The sequence below is a fragment of the Oenanthe melanoleuca genome, chromosome 21, assembly GCF_029582105.1.
Source record: "Oenanthe melanoleuca isolate GR-GAL-2019-014 chromosome 21, OMel1.0, whole genome shotgun sequence".
Classification (NCBI taxonomy): Eukaryota; Metazoa; Chordata; class Aves; order Passeriformes; family Muscicapidae; genus Oenanthe; species Oenanthe melanoleuca.
In genome coordinates this window covers 5,210,285-5,228,964 of record NC_079354.1, presented here as the reverse complement: position 1 = coordinate 5,228,964, position 18,680 = coordinate 5,210,285, and the positions used below count along the sequence as shown (strand labels likewise).

The 18,680-nt window shown below is 41.0% G+C and overlaps 1 protein-coding gene and 1 long non-coding RNA gene across 9 annotated transcripts in view; one reads left to right on the top strand and one right to left on the bottom strand.

The window, feature by feature from the left end:
• GNB1 (G protein subunit beta 1) overlaps window positions 1-8,905 on the bottom strand; it is a 34,685-nt gene extending 25,780 nt beyond the window's left edge. For 2 of the 7 annotated variants that reach the window (XM_056507880.1, XM_056507881.1), the window contains exon 1: window positions 8,346-8,658. The gene's annotated coding sequence lies outside the window, so the exon portion shown is untranslated. Of the gene's footprint in view, window positions 1-8,345; window positions 8,659-8,749 lie in introns of those variants that run through there. The other 5 variants (XM_056507876.1, XM_056507875.1, XM_056507878.1 and 2 more) reach the window with 4 other exon arrangements.
• Window positions 8,906-8,986: 81 nt separating this feature from the next.
• LOC130261552 (uncharacterized) lies at window positions 8,987-13,423 on the top strand. Of its 2 annotated transcripts, XR_008842003.1 has the most exons (5): window positions 8,987-9,290; window positions 9,838-9,932; window positions 11,476-11,514; window positions 11,658-11,749; window positions 12,604-13,423. It is a non-coding gene; the product is annotated as an uncharacterized LOC130261552 (long non-coding RNA). The 2 variants fall into 2 exon arrangements; XR_008842002.1 differs by having other exon boundaries at window positions 8,987-9,932.
• Window positions 13,424-18,680: the final 5,257 nt, after the last annotated feature.

The following is an 18,680-nucleotide window of genomic DNA, read 5'->3' as shown; positions in this document are numbered from 1 at the left end:
TGGCATTTTCAGCAAGGAACTTGCACAGTGAGTTCTCAGGCAGTGGCCAGATAATATCTGACAGCTGCAGTGACATGCAGTTCTTGGTAACCTGCAGCACAATCAAACTGCCACGAGCATCAAGCAGCCCGCTGCTGATCTTTGTACAGACACCACCTTTGTTACACAGACAGCAGCCTATCTTCAGAGCCCTGCCACTTCCCAGAGAACCTGCAGCAGCAAGAGCAAACGTATGTTCCAACAAAGACAGCTCCTTAATTAGTACAGTATCAGCTTATTTCAAGCACCAAAGGTTTCAGCAGACTATCACATCTACTTTGTTTTTCTAGACAAATGGAGAAAATTACCACACCAACCTCCCAACACGTTTGTTAGGCTATCTGAAAAACAACAAAACTCCCCAGAGTTCTGGGAGCCAAAATGATAAAATGCAAGAGGATCATAAACAGATTTCTTCTCAGCATCTTGAGGCAGGCCTAGGCCTGCTCTGTTTAGCTCTGTTACATCATTTACTGGAAACAAAATGTAGCAAGTTTTGTACTATACAGTTATAACTTTTTTTAAAATGTTTTAGATACTGAAACATAAGTTTACTTTTTTATTTTGAGATTCAAGCATTGTAACATTCAACACATACCTTGACCCACTTGGTGTTAACCAAGATGTATCAGCTCAAATGTAATTTAGGTAAAGGTTAACAGGACAGAACTTCACACCTATGACTAAACCAGATTTTCTGCACTGGGTTTCACCACAAAGATCTTACTAGAAAATATCAGTATTACACACATTTCAAACTAAGAAATAAGTTCAGGGATTTCTGATCAGTGCTGTCGACAGAGTGAACATTTCTGCCTGGCCTTACAAATTTTGCTTCTGAAGATAACCAAACATGGATTTTTAAGATCTCAGCATCAACAAAAAAAAATCATCTTCTGTAAGGTTTTTACCTTGGAGCTTTGAGCCACCTCCTCTCTCTCATCTGATTTGGTCAATCCCTCAAATACCTAAAAAACTCCAAACAGTTGGACTGAATACAAAGTGTTTTCTGTGATTTAAGAGATTTAATTTCTCCAGTTCCAGAAGAAAGCCACGTTTCCCACAGATTACAGAAGGGCAGCAACACCCCCAAGCTTGCAAGGCACATCTGGACAGGACATGTGATCAACAACATCTGTAAGCTCAACATCCTGCCCAGTCAGCCCCAGGAAAAGAAATCTGGGAAAATATCCCATGTTAGCACAGATGTGCCAGTCAGAAAGTCCTTACAGTGAGGAACACCCCATTAATACTGGCTATGTGTATTTCTGTTCCCATGGAATTAAACTCCAATTTTGAGGCACACAATTAAGGATTCTTCTGTCAGATCAGTGCTGGAAATTTCAACGTTTCACAAAAATAAAACAAAACCCACTCAGCTTGTCAAATAACTTCATGGTTTTGCAAGTAATTTTAGATAACCTCTATTTATTGACAGATTTTAGAAAATCCTGAAATGGCAGGATAAACACAAAGCACATGTGCCTGAGAAGACTTTTAAGATGGTTCCCTGCATCTAACCCAAGCCAGGCAAAAAAAAAAGCAGAAATGCAGTAAGAAAATCGAGATGTACAGAATGAACAGTTCAGCAGAAACTCTTTTTCTTTAAGAAAGAAAATAACTGGCATCAGCTGCTGTAATTAAGGTTACTGTAACAGAAGACAAAACAAGGAACAGAAGACAAGGCATCCCTTTCCTGTCAGTGAAGGCCAACACCCACAGCTGCCTGTCTCAAAGTCATACAGAAAGCCTTGACATTTCTTCTTTATTCCCTCATCCCCAGCACAGTTTGATTGTGTAAAGAGGATGAACCAAATCAGCACTGATATCTGAGCTGATAAAATATTCCCTAAACCTACTTTCATACACAGCATGCAGGAGTTTGGATGGAGTTCTGAGTTTCCAGAGAGAAGTATTTTGGTTTTACTTTTTTTTTTTCTCTTTCCCTTTGCTGGGGGAAAAAAAGAACAAGCTTAAAATAGTGACAAAAATCTATACATAGCTTTGAATATAGGACCACGTTACATAAAGCTACAAAAAATTATCTAATCTATCTAATTACAGATAATTAATATTTTCTTTTTTTGGGGAGTGCTGGCAGGCATTACTGCAGTTTTCAAGAAGACATCAAAAATATTCTCATCTTAAAAAAAAAATTATAAACATAACTGGCATGAAATTGTAGGCAAACCTTCAGATCAAGGTAGGAACACACAGAAAAAATATTTAACTATACACAATTCAATTAATCCTTATAACATCTAGAATTTATCTCTTCTAAACAGAGAACCTTTAGAAATCGCAGTGATTTGACAAGCTGATATTCTACGTCCTCAAATTAATATACTCATTTTTAATGAAGCAGTTTTAGGCAAACTACTTAGAGAAATGAATTATATTTCCCATTAAAATGGCAACTAGATTTTTAATCAGCCTCTTTCCCTTCAATGTATTATATGCTACTAATTTTTCCCTCGTTAAGTTCTAAATACAATCTATGAAAATAACTCCAAGATTTAGCCTCTCTTTACCACCTTCAATTACAGAGCTCCCTTACAGCTTGTCTCCTTTAAGCTCCCTCAGATCACCTTCCTCAGGTCTTCAGCCTCATTTTCACTTATCCATTATTAAGATTCCAAAAGAGACACAGCACAGGAAGATCAAATTTTAACCCTCCAGGCCCATCAAATGCAGAAATAACTGTAGGTCTTCCCTTCATGATAAAAACCTTGTTTTCAACAATTCTTAGTTACCATGGAATATGTGACAGAGGGAATATATTCATTAGTTCAAAGCCAAGTCTTCAAAATGTCTGCAACACCTTCCAAAGGATTCCAATTTTAAACCTGCTGGAGTTACTTTATCAGATTTTAACAAGATTTAAATCCAGCAATATCTCAACATTTGCTTTTGAACTGCTTTCTCAAGCCCTTTTCCTGTGTCCACCCCCAAATATCAATAACCAGGTCAATGTGTAACACCTGGATGTACCCTTATTTTCTGCCACTTTAGGCCAGCACTGAAAATCCTGGAGAGAATTTAGAAGTTATTATTTCCATGGCTCCTTACAAATTACACTTCCATAACATCCCCAGAAAAGTATTTTTTTTTTTGCTAACACATAAAAAAAATTCCCATGTAGGCATCTAATTCCAGCACCCCCACTAAAAGGGAGAGTAAGATATACATAGCAAGCAACACATCTTGGCTTCTTCCAGATGGCACCAAGAATATTGTCATTACTCCCTAGCTGGGTTCAAGACAGAAAATTCCTGCATTTCTAAGAATACACTGGGCAAGGCAAACATCACCCCCTGTAACCAGTACACTCAAACCCTCCAGACAGGCAGAAATATTCCATTGTATTTTAACACACTAACAAATCCTAACATATTCTACACCACTCCAATAAATGCAGTGGACAAGTATTAATGCATTCATACATTAATTCATTTATATTTAATATAAATTAATACTCTTACAAGATATTAATTGCAAATAACTCATTTTAGAATGCCAGCTGTTAAAAAAAGGGGCCAAGAAGATCTGACTTTTATGTTCACAAAATTATTTTTAAGTGTGTATTTCTATTCCAAGGCTAACCATCTCCTTTCTCTCTACTCAGAAATCCTCTACTATTTTAATAAAAATGCAGTATTCTGCCTCAAAACTTATATTGAAGTGTCCATATCTTTGTACTAGGAAGCCTTTCACAGTAATTTATGTTGATTATTTTGGCATCTCAAGTAAAGGTACTGCTCATAGCCAGCTCAAAGCTTTTAAAAACCTCTTAATGTTCTGCTCAACTACCAGTTGGCTCAAGTATCTATGGATTCTGCATATATTTCTGTTTGGTGAAAAACAAATCCACACTCACAAAATCCCCAGCACACTGGACACCCTGTGAAGAAATAATAAATTGAGACACTATGTTAAATAGAAACATAGGGGCTTGGGGGTATTTTTGTTTTTTATCATGACCTTGGCTAATACTAGCTCCAACTTTATCAGTAGGGAGAAAAAAAACATTTTGAATGGAGTATGTATTCTTTTCATTTTCAGTCTGCACTTGAAGCAACTAAGAGACTCCCTTCAAAAAATGCCCACTTTATCTTCAGTCACATGCTTAAGAAACATTTCATTAATGCAAGCAAGCTGCTTTCAAGGTTATTTTTTTTTTGCCACATAACCAGTAAAATCCTGTAAAAAAAAAAAAAAAAAAAAAAAAAAAAGACTCCATCTAAAATTCTGCCATGACCACAGGCATTAGAGACTCCAAGGACAACTCACCTAAGGGTAATTCAACAACTGGAATGCCAAATTTCCCATTTCAACTGGCTCCTAACAAAGCAGCGCTGAATGCAATTGCTGAGACAATACGGTGTACCATATGGCTAAAACTGGATATTAAAATTGAGAATATCAATTACCAATCCACTAATGCTGAGAGCCAAAATCCATGGACAGTAAGAATTTAATCCAATTCAGTGCCTAGAACATGAGCTGAGCCCTGCGTGGAGGAGACAAATCTACCGCTGGTTTCACAGAGTGCAAACAACTCCAATCTTTTATTGCAGTAACTACAAAACCAGCTGAACCCAACACTTGCTTAACATCCCCAACCACAGCTCCAGGCCTGGTAGGAATCTACAAAAACAACAAAAGTTTCAGATGAATTGGCATCTGGTTTCACAGGGATTGAGAAATCATAACTAAGTTACTATTTAAGAAGAAGCAGTTTAGTTGTTTTCCACATGACCAAATCGAAGCCTCCAAGGCACCAGGAAGTTACACAGAGCAGCCAACATCTTGCTTCATTTCAGGAAAAGGCATCCTACAAACACAATATATATTTCTACTATAATTAAAGGGCCTTGAAATTGCGTTAGTTGAAGGATTTTCTTATTCTAAGTAAACTAGTTTAATGGTTCAAGTATTAAAATTTTTAACAGCTGTGGAGAGTTTCTGCTGGGATGATATTAAGAATAATGCTACACAAAATTCTATCCACTCCCTGATTATACAGAACTTCATTGATTACTTACACAAGAATTCCCATTAAGTCCAAATACAGCATCTCCACATTTCCATGAGGCACGGAGGTGATTTAAAAAATTGTTCTGCTAAGATTTCCTGTGGAATTTTAATTTACCATGTTGTCAAAGATTTCATGCTAGGATGCCTGCTACGTACTGACTTAGCAGCTGCAAGGACTCAACAAGGATAAATGTAATTTATCTTACCCAAAAGAGAATCTCACTTCTTACTCCAAAAGAGAATCTCACTGCTCCTTTCTGATCCTGTACTAAAAGGCCAAAGTAGTAGTAACAAAAAAATTGCACAAGTAATTTCAGGTTTAACAGGACATGAACATCAACTGGAACTAACAGCTTATTGGACAGTATTCTTAAGTTTAAAAAAAATGTTCTTGAAACAAAAGAGAAGTAAAATGCATTCAGCTAATTTCAGCTTTTTTTTTTAATTAAAAAAAAAAAAAAAAATAATCAGTGCTGCAAGCCTCAACTGAAAATCAGCTCTGCTGCTTCCCAGCTTCCTTCTGCATGAGCTACAGCTGGGTTACTACAATAAACTAACAAACAACTGATTATACATTAAGTAATAGATAAACAGTACTAAAATGTTTGATATTATCAAAGGTTTGGAGGTCACTTGAATACAGGAGACATAACAAGCATTTCTTATTTTTCTTGCTGGATAGTATATTGTTTTAAGCCTGAGTCCAGTATATCAAATATTTACCAGGCTATTTTATTTAGGCTACAAAAGTTAAGGAGTTTAGCACGATAGTGAAATATCACAGGAGTTACAAACCAAAAGTCCATTTTTCTTAAAAGGTACTAAAAACCACACATAAAAGGCTTTAGAAATTTGTAATGTCGTTCTGAAGCAGACTACTCAGACACAGGGCTGTTTCACATCCCCCAAGCCTTTCTTATTCCTGCCCATTAAAAGAACAGTTATCCAGAGGATGGCAGTAATTCTGGGTCAGCAGCAGCCTTAAACCCTTCACAAATTGGGAGTGTTCTGAAGCAGACAGGAGACTCCTTTGTGTCACAGACAGACACCTGTCTGCACAGGCTCTGATCTGAGATTACCTGGCCAGCAGAGACCCACGGCCCAGCAGCCTTTATATACCTGTGCTCTCTCTTTAAAAACTGTTTTTTATCAACAGGCTTAATAAAAGCCAGGAACATTCTGGTGGTATTAAGCAGACACGGCAAGGTAAAAATTAAAATTGTGTCACTCCTTTATTCATTTAAGAGCCTATGTGAATATTTCAATAAAACTATTTACTCCTCCCACCTAGTTCCTATCTGGTGGAGCTCACAAAAATTAAAAAAAAAAAAACCAACAGATTTCTCGCAACAATCTTCCAAATGCTCCTCCTACCCCCACCCCAGAAGAGAAGAAAGCAAAGAGAACGAGAAAGTAAATCTAAAGCACAATTACGAAATAAGATCTAGTTTGGCAAAGCTGGGGTGAGGAGGAGTTGAAAAATGAGAGCTGCCTTGCTGCAAACGCCATCTTGTTGCAGCTACTGGGCCCAGGCACAGAGAGATCCATTCATTCACAGCAAAAAGAAAATCAAACAGACACCCTGGCTAATCTGCAGCCACCAAAACAACCACACTATTATCACCCCTTCTCCTTCTCCTCTCCTCAAGCACACAAGGGAGAGAAATAAACTCGGATCTATCGCATTTAGGGACGGATTGAGGTATTAACATATCATCTTCGTTTCCTCACACGTATTTCACATACACATCGACAGCATTTTGCCTTGATTCACATCCTCGTGTCCAGATCAGCTTAAAATATGGGATAAATCTCCCACGATTAGGTGCAGCTATCCTACAGCAGCAAAATGTTTAATTTTTTAGTCTTAAATCACCTCTCCAAGTTGAGCCAACTATTCTCAAAAGCTGTTTCAATAATCACTTAAGCCTTACATTTACAGTGCTTTCCTCCTATTTCCTCCTCTGGAGACAATACATAATAACGTGGCAGTCGGCACATCCTAGAAAGGATGCCTGGTTTAAAACGAGTCCCAGCCATGACTTTGTTAGAGAATAATGAAATATCACATTCGTTAAAATTTCAGTTCATCTTCAGGAATGATAAATTGACATCTTACAACAACCTCTACATCATCCTGATTTTCTTCTGGACAAGATTTTTTTGTTAATAAAACGCCTCACCTCTTTCATATTTACATGCAAGGCTTTACACATCTTCGTTCCCTACAAAGCTGTAGGATTAAAAATCCTACACGTTCAATATCCTTTGCATAGATTAAAAAATGATAATAATAATAATGCTGAAATCCTTTCGATAAAAAGCCGGGAATTGAAACAATATTTTAAACAACATTTCCAAGGAGAAAAAACTCCATCTTTCTATTGTAGCAAACACCCTCCATGATCTTCGTTATCGCTGCTACGGGCACACAAAAATATGCAGCACCGTAATACATGAGGGAACAAAAATGCGGTTTGAATCCATCCTCGGTTCCGGTTCTAACGAGAACAAAACCTTCCCTACCCCTCCCTCGCCCAGCACACCCAGCATGAGCCCCATCTGCGAGCCCTCGGCTGGCTGGCGGTGCTGGAAGCAGCCTTACCCTGTTTGTCTCACCCCCGGCTCCTCTTAATCAGTTTTCCACCATTACAGCAGCCACACCATTGCTTTTTTTTTTTTTTTTTTTCCCCTCCCTTGAATCTCTCTCCAAATATTCCCTCTGCCGGCTGGATCGCTGGGGAAACTCGCCTTTTGTGGCTTAAGACAAGACCCCAAAACCGTCTAGCAGAGACCACTACAGCGTAATTATAATTAAAAATGGAACCCCGCAAGATCCGAGGTCTCCTCCCTTTTCGCCTGGAAGCCTTCGAGAGGGAATCAGTCCCACCCCCACCTTTTTCCCCTCCTCCTCCAGCTACAAACACACTTCTTTTTTAGGGGAAGCTGGAGCCCCGAGGAGGTGGGAAGCGCGGGGGAGGGGGACTATTTCCAACCCCGCCATACCGAGGGTCGCCGAGAACGGGGGCGATGAGGAGGCGGCGGCCCGGGGGGGGGCCCCCGGTGCGGCGGCGGAAGGGGAGGACAGCGGAGGAAAGGAGAGGGAAAGGAGAAGTGCGGCAGGAGGAGGAAGCGCGGGGGAGGGGAAGGAGCGGGGCTGAGGGGGAGCCGAGGGAAGATGGCCCCGGGGTGGGGCCGGCCGGGGCTCGGCGGGCGGGAAACGCGTCCTGAGGGACCCCCGCCCTCCCCGCACCCCCTCACACGGTTACCTGCCCTCCCGGCCGCTGCTCATGAACCGGGCCGGTCCGTCCGCCGCCCGCGGTCCTGCCCGCGTCCCGCCGGCCTGGGGAGGGAAGGGGGGCGGAGGAGGAGGAGGAGGCGGCGGAGGAGGAGCGGGGGAGCCGCCCGCGCTGCGCCCGGCGGGTCCCGGGGAAGGCGGCAGAGCCGAGCGGGAAGGAGGGATCCGCGGGGGAGGGGGTGTCGCTGGGTCTCGACTCCTCCTCAGCCCGCTCAGCTCCCCGCAGCCATCGGGCAGCGGCAGCCTGGGCGCGGCGAACCTCCCTCCCCTCCTCCCTCCGCCCCGCCCGTGCTGCCCGCCCGGGAAACCCCGGCTCGGCTCCCACCCCGCCCCGGCCCGGCCCGCGCAGCCCCGCCGCTCCCCGCCGCCCCTCACCGGAGGCTCCGCCGCCCCGCCCTGGCCCCGCACAGCCCCGGCCGCCGCGAGCCTCACCGGAGGCTCCGCCGCCTCCACCGGGCACCCGCCCAGCGCGGCCGGGAGGGAGGGCGGGCGGTGCGCGCTCCCGTGAGCCTCGCTGCGCGCGCTCCCGCGCGGGCAACGCCCTTCGGCCCCTTACGCTGGCGGCGGGCGCGCGCTTCCCGCCTCCCGCCCGCGCTCCCGCGCGCTCCCTCCCCTCAGCGAACAAAGGGCGAGGGCGGGCGGCGTGCGGGGGGATAGCGGCCGCCTTGCAGGCCTAAAACAAGTCTGAAAGAGCCGGATGGGAACAAAAAGGCACGAAATAGAGCCCACGAATGGTGTTTAAGCTCAGGGCTGGGAGAGGCAGAGCCTGCACACCACGTTAAATGGGAGCGCTCCGGGCCGCCGAGCGGGAAAGGGCGGGAGAGGCCACAGGCCTTAAAATGCGGCTCACGAGAGGCTGGCAAGCGATAAATGCCTTCAAATCATCAGTGAGGAGAGACTGCGGGAGCTGGGCCTGGTTAGTCTGGGAAGGGAACACTGAAGAGGGATCTCATTAATGAATAAAAATATCTCCGGGGGGTGTCAGAGGATGGTGCCAGACGCCTCAGCGGTGCCCAGCGACAGGACGAGGAGCAATGACTGGAAACTAAACCAGAAGTTCCGCCTCAACATGAGGAAGAGCTTCTCTCCATGAGGGCGGCAGGGAGGGCGTGGAGTCTCCTTTTCTGGAGCCATCCAAACCCACTTCGACACTGTTCTATTCCATCTGTTCCAGGGGACTCTGCCTTGGCCAGGGTGATCTCCAGAAGGCCCTTCCAGCCCTAACAAATCTATGATTCTGTGATCTTTCCCTCAGGATCCTAACAAGTAGCAATTCTGTGGCTTAGAACTTATTTTTTCCCAGCTTTGCTTATAAAGGTAGTCACAAAGCCAAAGTTTCTAGAGCATTCTTTTCATATTTTCCTCACAGCATCCATTGCTGCTCTGGAAGGGTTGGCATGAAAGAGAAAGTAGAAAAGAAAAATTAATAAGGAAGCATAAAAATTGCAATTTCTGTCTTGCAGACAGGACCTCATGTAAACCAGGCAGGAGAAATGTTCCCAAAATGGAATAATTTCCCACCAAAATTCATATACTGAAACCTAATTAATGTTGAAAAGTAAGTAGAGATGCAGTATTGCATCACTTTTCTTCCTATCACAGGTCTAAATCTGGGGTTTTTTTCCAATATTTGTTTATACCTTGCTAAAAGGTGAGATTGCTTGGCAACCAAAATAGGTTTATAGTAAAACAACCCACAGCATTATAGCCAATTTGCAATTAAAACCTGTCCAGCACAAATACATTGTAATAAAATAAACAAAACACAATGAACAACAACAAAAAATATAAAAGAGGCCAATATTTTTTTTCTGCAAACTCTTCCCCCAGTAGATTCTTGCTTCCCTAGAATTTAAAACAAAGTGTTCCTTCTGTCATGTTTTCTGAAGGGAGGTGTGGTTGCCTTTAATTAGTAAAAGAAAGAGCAGGTTTGCCAATTAAACTAGGAAAGTGGATTGGCTATTATTCAGGTTGTTATGAAAAACTATTAGATCCTGGTGTGGTTAAGCCTTTGATTTATAATAATCAAATGTTTGTTTTGAAATAACCTTTATGATGTACTAAAGCTTTAATTCATCACCTTGAAATTTACAAATAACAAAATAAGAAATTTACTGAAATTAGAATAAATTATTCTTGAATTACTGTCTCAAGTTGCTAATATTCTTTTCAGTAACCATGGGGAAATTTCTGTTCCACCCCTGAAATGTGGACAGGAATTATCCTATTAAAATCTGTGGAACCACATTGTATGCAGATGAGGATGTCTGTTCTTGAGGCTAAAGATTCATCCAGCATCCCCATCTGGAAAATACTGATTAAATCTAAGTGCTTAAGAAACACCACAAGTTTATTAGATATTTGCAAAGTTGCCTACAAATTTCAAAAGCAGTTACACACAATATTTTAGTCATTAAATCTAAGTGAGATTTATAGTAGGCAAATTTGTGTTTTTTTTTAATCTTAATTTTTTTTAGTTAGAGATTGCTTTTAGGCTTAGCAGAGATTAAAATATCCTTTTGGGAGTACACCATTTATGTGGAAAAGAATGACCACTTAGTACATTAGGCAAAAAAAGGATACTATACATTAAGGATTAAAAAAAAAAAAGAAGAAAAGTCCATGTTTTGCAAAGGAAAATTTCTCAATCTTATGAGATTTTGTAGAAAATTTTCAGCTAGCACTGGATCATAGAGAAAAAAATCTTTGTGATGAACAAAAATAACTGATATTGATAGCAAACAGTAAATCACATTTTGCTTCTTTGAGAAAATAGCTGCATTGAGATTTTGTTATTGGACTAGTTGCAGTGTGAATTAATTATATCAAAAATTACATAATTATGAATGAGATCTTTAACTAGTGCATGCTTTTATCCCATTGCACATTCTTATCATACAGATACTGCTTTTCCTCCTTAGATTTCTCTTACATGCTTTTACCAGTGGCGCAATTCTAATAACTAAACATGGTTTGGGGTTTTTTTAATAAAATACACATTGAGATCTCATCCTCTCCTAGGAATCTGTATTTTTTCCCTTGCATTCTAATTTTTATCCCATCTCTGTTTCATGAGAGCTAAAGGGGATTTCTGTCCACAGGTCTGTGCTCTGCCATGTCTTCAAATCCATGGAATTTGGGTAAGGAAAGTGGATCAGTCAGAAGTGTTTATAGCACATTTCCACACAGCCAGTGCTTTCACCACACCTATTCTTTTGTAAAAATCCAGCTGTTGCAATAGTTCCTGTTTCTGATCCAGTGACAGTGATATCTCTTTCTTCAGTGAGAAGTTTGATTGAGCAGTTACACTGCCCTTATGGGGGCAGGGATCCTGAGCACTGGAGGTGGTTGGAGAGGTTGGAGAGGCTATTCCAGGTGGGGTGGGTGGGTGGGCTTTGGTTTGTAAATCTCACTGAACAAATCAGTTTTGCTGCATTTTAAAACCTGGCAGAAGATTTCCACATTGCTATGAGCAACAGGGTGGTTTATTCTGCTGTCCTCATATAATCCTGTGCTGGAAGCTGCTCTACAGGCATTATCTTTATTTTATTTTTAAATATATTTTTCATTTTTAAACTTAATTTTTTACACAGATCCATGAACTGCTGTAGTTTGTACTGTTGAGTGGATGAATGTTCAAATCAGAATTAAGTGGACTTACCAGATATGTTTAACTGTCTCTATACACTGCAAAAATATTGTTTATAACTAAAAGCTTAGCTGTAAATACCCGTGAATACTTGAAGATCTGGTATAGATAATTAATCAAAGCAATTTTAATGTTTTTTTTGTCAGTCCACTTTGGAGTTCCAGCTGGGTTAGAGCTACAGAAAACCTCTCTGTAGAAAGGTTGCTCCATAGTTCTCCATTGCAAAATTTCTTGCACCTTTTTCTCAATCAGCTGGCATTAACCCCTTTGTAGGGAGCATCCTGAGTTAGGTGAAGCTTTGGACAATTTCACTTCTTAAAGTAATTAATTTTTGCATACAAATACCATTGTTCTAATCAAAATTTATATGCTGTTACCTGAGTTAAAATACTGCATGATTCTTATGGTAAATCACGATGCTCCTGGTCTCTAAAAGAGTAAGTGTCACCAAACAGGTATAAATTATCCTTTCTACTAAAGGGTGAAAAATCAGCACCTCTCAAAACTGCAAAGCTCCTCAGATGGTGTAAGAATACTGCTGAAGTAATAAATGATTATGGTTTTCCTCTTTTCTTTGCAGCCTCAGATAAGCATTTTTAATAGACTGACTCAAAACCCCACCTGATATTCCAGAATCACAGCATTTCCCATTCCATTACATTGTGTCTGCCTTTGAATCCTTTCATGCCTTCAGAGTGCATTCTGTGAACCCTGGAGAGAGCCAAGGAGACACTCACGTGATTTTGAATTAGTTTGAAGTTCTCTGTTTGGTCCCTAAAGCAAAGCAGAACTCTCATTTCTCCTGACATTGCACCAAAATTAAAGGAAGCTTATACAATGTCTAAACTTCAGCTGTGCTTCAATGCTGAGTCTATTCAGAACTCTTTTTTTTTTACTATTGTTTTATTTTTTAAAATCTTATTCAGAGCTGTTCCAACCTGCTGTTATTTGCCACTTCTTTAACAATTGGATGACAATCATCACTGCTACCTTCTGAAGAAGGACCCAGGTAGCAGAATATAAAGATCATTCATTAGAGAAAATAAATAAGTAAAAGCAAAAGGAGCAGAAATCCTCAGTGGGGCCAGGCAGAGCAAAAAGTAGGAGTAGCTCAGTCTCCTTAGTTACATTCTGCATTCTCACAGTTTCTTTCAGTTTCCCTATTATTATGGAACAAAAGAGTTATTTTAAACACTTCTGAGAACATGGCATAAAATTAGCAAAACTGTGTTAGTCTGCAGAGAATATAATTGACAATGTTTTAAGGTGAGGGGAGCTGGTTCTGAGTCTTTGTGTCAGTTAGGAAAGTCCATCCAGCTGAGTTCCTAACTGATGCAGTCATGGGAGATGTTCCTGAATTCCTTTCTTCTGGTGAGGATCAGGATGGGTTATGTGTGAAATGGGTTCAAGGACAGTTCATTCAGAATTGTTGAGAGACTTTGGAAGTCACTTCAAAATCCTTTGGAAAAATCCATTGCTGTGTGAGTGAAGCAGCAGAGTTGTGAAGGCCCAGAGCTGTCCTGGATGTGCTCCTGAGAATGTAATAATCATGTCTGTTGTATGATTGTCTTTGAATATTTCATCCTCAACAGAGGCAGAATTGGAACAGGACACACTGGGCTCCATGTCCTTAAAAAAGCATTATCTCTAGTCCTGTTTTCTCAGAAATTCTAGTCTTGTTTTCTCACAAATTATGGCTGGAGGTGCTTTCATTTCCAGGGAAAAACCTTTCTCCTATTCCCTTATGACCCATTTAAAAAAATCAATGCCACAGGTCTCTCTGACTCCAACAATAATACAAATTTATTCCTAGTCTCTATGTTTGGCAGAACTTGAAGCATTTTCCAAAGCCAAAAAAATACAACTACTGTTGTCTTAGACATAGGAAGCTGATGCAGAATGATGTGAAATTATTTAGCCACCAACATCCAGCACTTTATGGAAAGAAGGGAGATGAAATGTTGGAGTTGCTTGAACCTGGATCTACTGTTCCTCACAGTCAACACCTGATTTTATATAGTGGTTCAATCCTACAGTGTAACACAAATACAGAACTTTGTAATCTGTGTGGATACTTGTCCAGCAAAGCACAAAACTTCTGTGCTGGGAGAACTCTGTTCTAAACTTCCCTGCTTTTCCATCTTCCATCCTTGAAACATAAACAGATGTCTTGAGGTTGGTTTAGTGTGCTTATGCACTTAACAAACACCAATTCTCCTTTTTAAAAATTCTGTTTATACAAATACATCTTGAGAGAGCCAGAAGAATAGCTCTGAGTCCTTTTTTCCTAAAGTCAGAATTGTGTCAGAGCTCTTTTCCATGTGCTGGGGATTATTCTGGTTTTCCTTTGTACTCAGGTATTTGTTGTGAATTTACATTTTTGCTGTACCTTTAAACTTGAAAACTGTAGCTTGGCTTTTAAAAGTCCTTTATTGCTCTTGGAAAATAATATAATAGCAACAAAGGGAATTCTTATAATCATCTTAGGAATCAGATTCTGCTCTCTGTGTTTACACATCTATAAACACACCCAACCAACTGCACACATGCAGGTTCTGCTTTAAGCAGGTAACATTTGGTTGCATGAATGCTGATCAAGCAGTTCGAGTAAAAGCTTAAAGCCTCATATTTCCCCATTTAAAGCCTCATATTTCCCTGTTTAAAGGGACTTTCCTCAAGGGGTTTGTTGAGCAACAAACAGAAAAACAACTGGGACCCAGGAGATGCTGGGAGTTTAGAATGCACATTGAGAATTAGCCTAGCTACTAAACTTTCCATGATGTCAGACACACCAGACCTGTGGTGAAGTTTGAAATACCTTCAAAAACAAGCAAATGCTCACCTTGCTGTGTGTCAGATTGCCATGGAGCTTCCATCTCATCCCTCCATCCTAGACAGAGCAGTCTGGGAATGTGGGGCTCAGGTGTGTGTCCTAGGGAAACTGCTGCCAGCCATTTCTGTTCTCTCAAAGAGCCTGACCTGCAGCTGAAGGAGAGCTTCAGTGCTGCTGCAAGATTCCAGAATCCAGAAAACAAAAATGCAGTTATAAAACAAAAATGTTCATGGTCAGGGGACTTGTACCACTTGGAGAAAGCCTGTGAAGTCAAACAAAGCTGAATTGCCATAGAGGAGAGGGCTGAGGTGTGCTTGGGAAGTTCAGTAGGCATTAATTTAATTGCAGTAGATAATAAAGTGAGTAGGTGCAGTGGTGGTTACATCCCAAACTCCAAAAATAAATATTTATTTGGGAAGATGTATTGGGACCAAGCAAAACACAGTTCAGTTGCTGCTCAGAATGAAAGAACTTGCAGCCAAGCTCTGCTCTTCCATCTCTGAGAGTTCATGTCCTTCAAGCAAGGGGCTGGCTGGATTCTAAATTTACAGAAAAGAGAACATTCTTGTAACCTTTGGGATCTGTTACAGTAAATATCTCAAATCTCAAACCATTTGTCAGTAATTCTGTGAAGCCCTTGAGAAGACCTGTTACAAAGAACATGCTTATAAAATTCATTTTTCCAAGCAGCCAGGCAAAACTTTTATCAGATGTAACATCTCTCAAGCCACTGCTCAAGAGAACTGACAAAGTACAAACAACCAACACAGTTGGATTTTCAGAGGCTGAATGAACATTTCAGTAAATAAACAGCATGTGAAATTTAGTTTTTATACAATTACATATAGTGGAAAAAAATAAGCCCCTCTACATGTATATTTTTGCTTAGTCAAGCCAAAATATTTATTGAAGAAATAATTTTGATGGGAAATATTTTTATAAACCTTAAAACACAAACAAGTTTGGACTAAGGAGTTCCAAAGAGTCAAGGAATACATTAAAAAATAGATACTCAAATAACAAAAACCATCACATATCCCCAGTGATAACATTATCATGAACAAACACAAAACTAGGAAGAAAACCCATGAAAACACAGAGTTCTCTAAAAATCTCTAACTTTCACTCACTGAACAATCCACTTTCAGACCTGAGAATAAAATCTACTTGTAGGTGATTATTGTGTGTTGAGATGCAATGCTTGATTAAAGAGATTTTTACTCAAGAGCTGTCACAGCTGGAAATCAGCTTTTACATTACACTAGGAGCAACATGAAATGCACATTTGTCACCTCCAAAAGCTCAGCTCCAGAGCCCCAGTGTTATTTTGTGTTGGGGTGGAATTGTGCTCTTCCATTCCTGCTGTTGTGCCAATCCCATAAAACACAAAGGCAATTGGACTTTTGTGATTTCTGCCGCAGTGGTGCCCGTAGGGATTTGCATCAGAAATAATTTTTTTTTTTTAATTTTGCAAATTTTGTATTTGCAGTAGAAAAATCCAGATTTCAGGTTAGGGGTCCTAGACTGTAAGTATCTTAAATTCCCCACTAGCTTCAGCTTGGGGACATCCTAGAAAAGATCCAGCATTATCAATGTACTATTCAGCACTTAACTAAAATAGCCAAAAAGGCAATTTTGAGTAAATGGACTTACAGAAGGATTTTGAACCTCTTAGATTACTGGGTAGTACTTCAAAGAATAGTTTTGTTTCCTTTGAATTTAGTATTTAAGAATAATAATGGAATAGTTTCAATTCTCCACATTTCCACCTTTTATTTACCTTTCCTCTATGGATTATGGGCTACCATCATAGCATGCCTACAAAAAATTTAGTTTGTAAGGGGTTCGAAAAGAACACCTTGGAGAAAAAACAAACCTTGATAAACAGTTCACATCAGTACCACCTTCCAGTATTAGAAATATAATACCCAAATGTACTTCTTACTATTTAAAACATGTTTAGAGTTTCATTTATTTTTATGATCAGATGAGTCCATTTCAATTTTTTCATCTCCCCATAGTTCCATATTGGGGTTTAAATCCTTGTAACAAATGTAATACGAATAAAGATGAATGACATTTTCAGTACTTTTAATAAAACCTCTTTCTGCTGCCAAAATTAATGTTGGAGTCAAAGCTAAAAGCACTCTGTGGTTTCCTAATATGCAGCAGTCAGCAGAAATGCATCCAGAGACATCATCCCCCTTTGGCATTTGTAATTGATGCTACTCCTATTTATTATTTATTAATCTCTCACTTTGAGCATCTGGATGTGACTGAAACTCAATGACTCTCTTCTGTTTTCTCGTATGAGGTAGCAGGTGACTGGTGGATTTTAACCCTTCCTGCTGCCCAGACCAGCCACTGATGGCTCTGAGGTCACTCCCCTGGCTGTGCTTTCTGGTGGTGGCATTTTCCCAGCCCAGCAGAGGCTGGACATTGGCAGCACTGCTGGGAAAGCTGGCACAGAGGAGCCAAGGGCAGAATTCTGCTCTGTCTGCATGGGCTGCCTCAGGTTATTTCTGCACTTGCTGAGCCTGGGCTACAGCTAAAGCCAGGCCTGTGCATTTCTGTGTGGCACTGAGAGCTGAGGGGGCCTTGGGAGCAGAGACTCCATGCAGGGGGTAGCAGAGCTCCCTGCCTGTCTGCTCCCAGCCCCACTCCCTTTATTTCAGTTCCATTTCTCTGAACATTGTTTCAGACTCAAAGGAGCCAGTCTGGGTGCAGGATTAACCACAGGTCCATGGGTAAGTGACTGCACAGAGTTACAAAGGGAAGAGGTACCACGGAACCTGGTCACAAAAATGGGAGGGGACAGGAAGGAGGGCTGTGTGTTGACAGCCATCTGTTGATTAGACACATGTACACACTTGCACTTTTATGATTTGTAATTATAAATGGATGAAGAAGTCACCAAATGAATTCCATTGATGCACAAATCCTTATCCTGGTTTTGTTGTGCTGTCTAATGACATTAATGTGTGTTACCCAGCATCTTGCACATTGATTAAAGCTTAGAGATTTTGGGGTGTAGTTTTTGTACCTAAAACAGTGGGATATGTTAGGAAATCAAGAGGTAGGAATCAATGAGAAACTTTGAATTTTCGTTACTATTATAGCACTGAGCAGTGGTTTGCAGTATCTCTAGCTACAGTTCACTTAAGATTTTTCATCAATGACCATTTTGGTTGAAACCTGGAGGAGCAAGGCCAAGCTCTGATAGAATATGGTTTTCATGTTGGTGACAACATGATAAACTAAAGGAAGGGAAATCTCTCTTCCTCCTCTGGCCTGGAAAAGCATTGGTCTTTGTGTTCTTTATTTAATGCAGGCAATTTCCTGTGCTTCTAAAGCATGGTCTCCCAAAGGAGGGGTATTTCTGTAGCACCTTCCACCCCAAAGCTCCGTGCAAAGCAGGAGGAAGGCTGCATTTCTTTTCTTCTTTGCAACAGCTTTTCCATTTGTGATTAAACAGTTGGTGTAGAGCAGAGGAGAGAGGGGAGATTCATCTTGCTCTGGTTTCACCTTGGCACTCCCCTTGCCGAGGTGGCTGCTGGCACAGCCCCTGGTGACATCCCTGGCTGTGCAGGTGATGCAATGGCAGTGCCAGCCCTGCAATCCCCCTGTGCCCAGCTGGCACAGGCATCCACGGGGGACTTCACGCTCTGCTTTCTGCAGCTCTTCATCCCACAGGCAGCAGAAATCCATTAAACAGCACACTGGAATTCAGGGGAAATTCCTGGATGATTTAGACAAGTTGGAGAAAAGATGGAGTTAAATATTTGGATGATTAAGGCACCGAAGCATCTGACGTATGAGGGAAG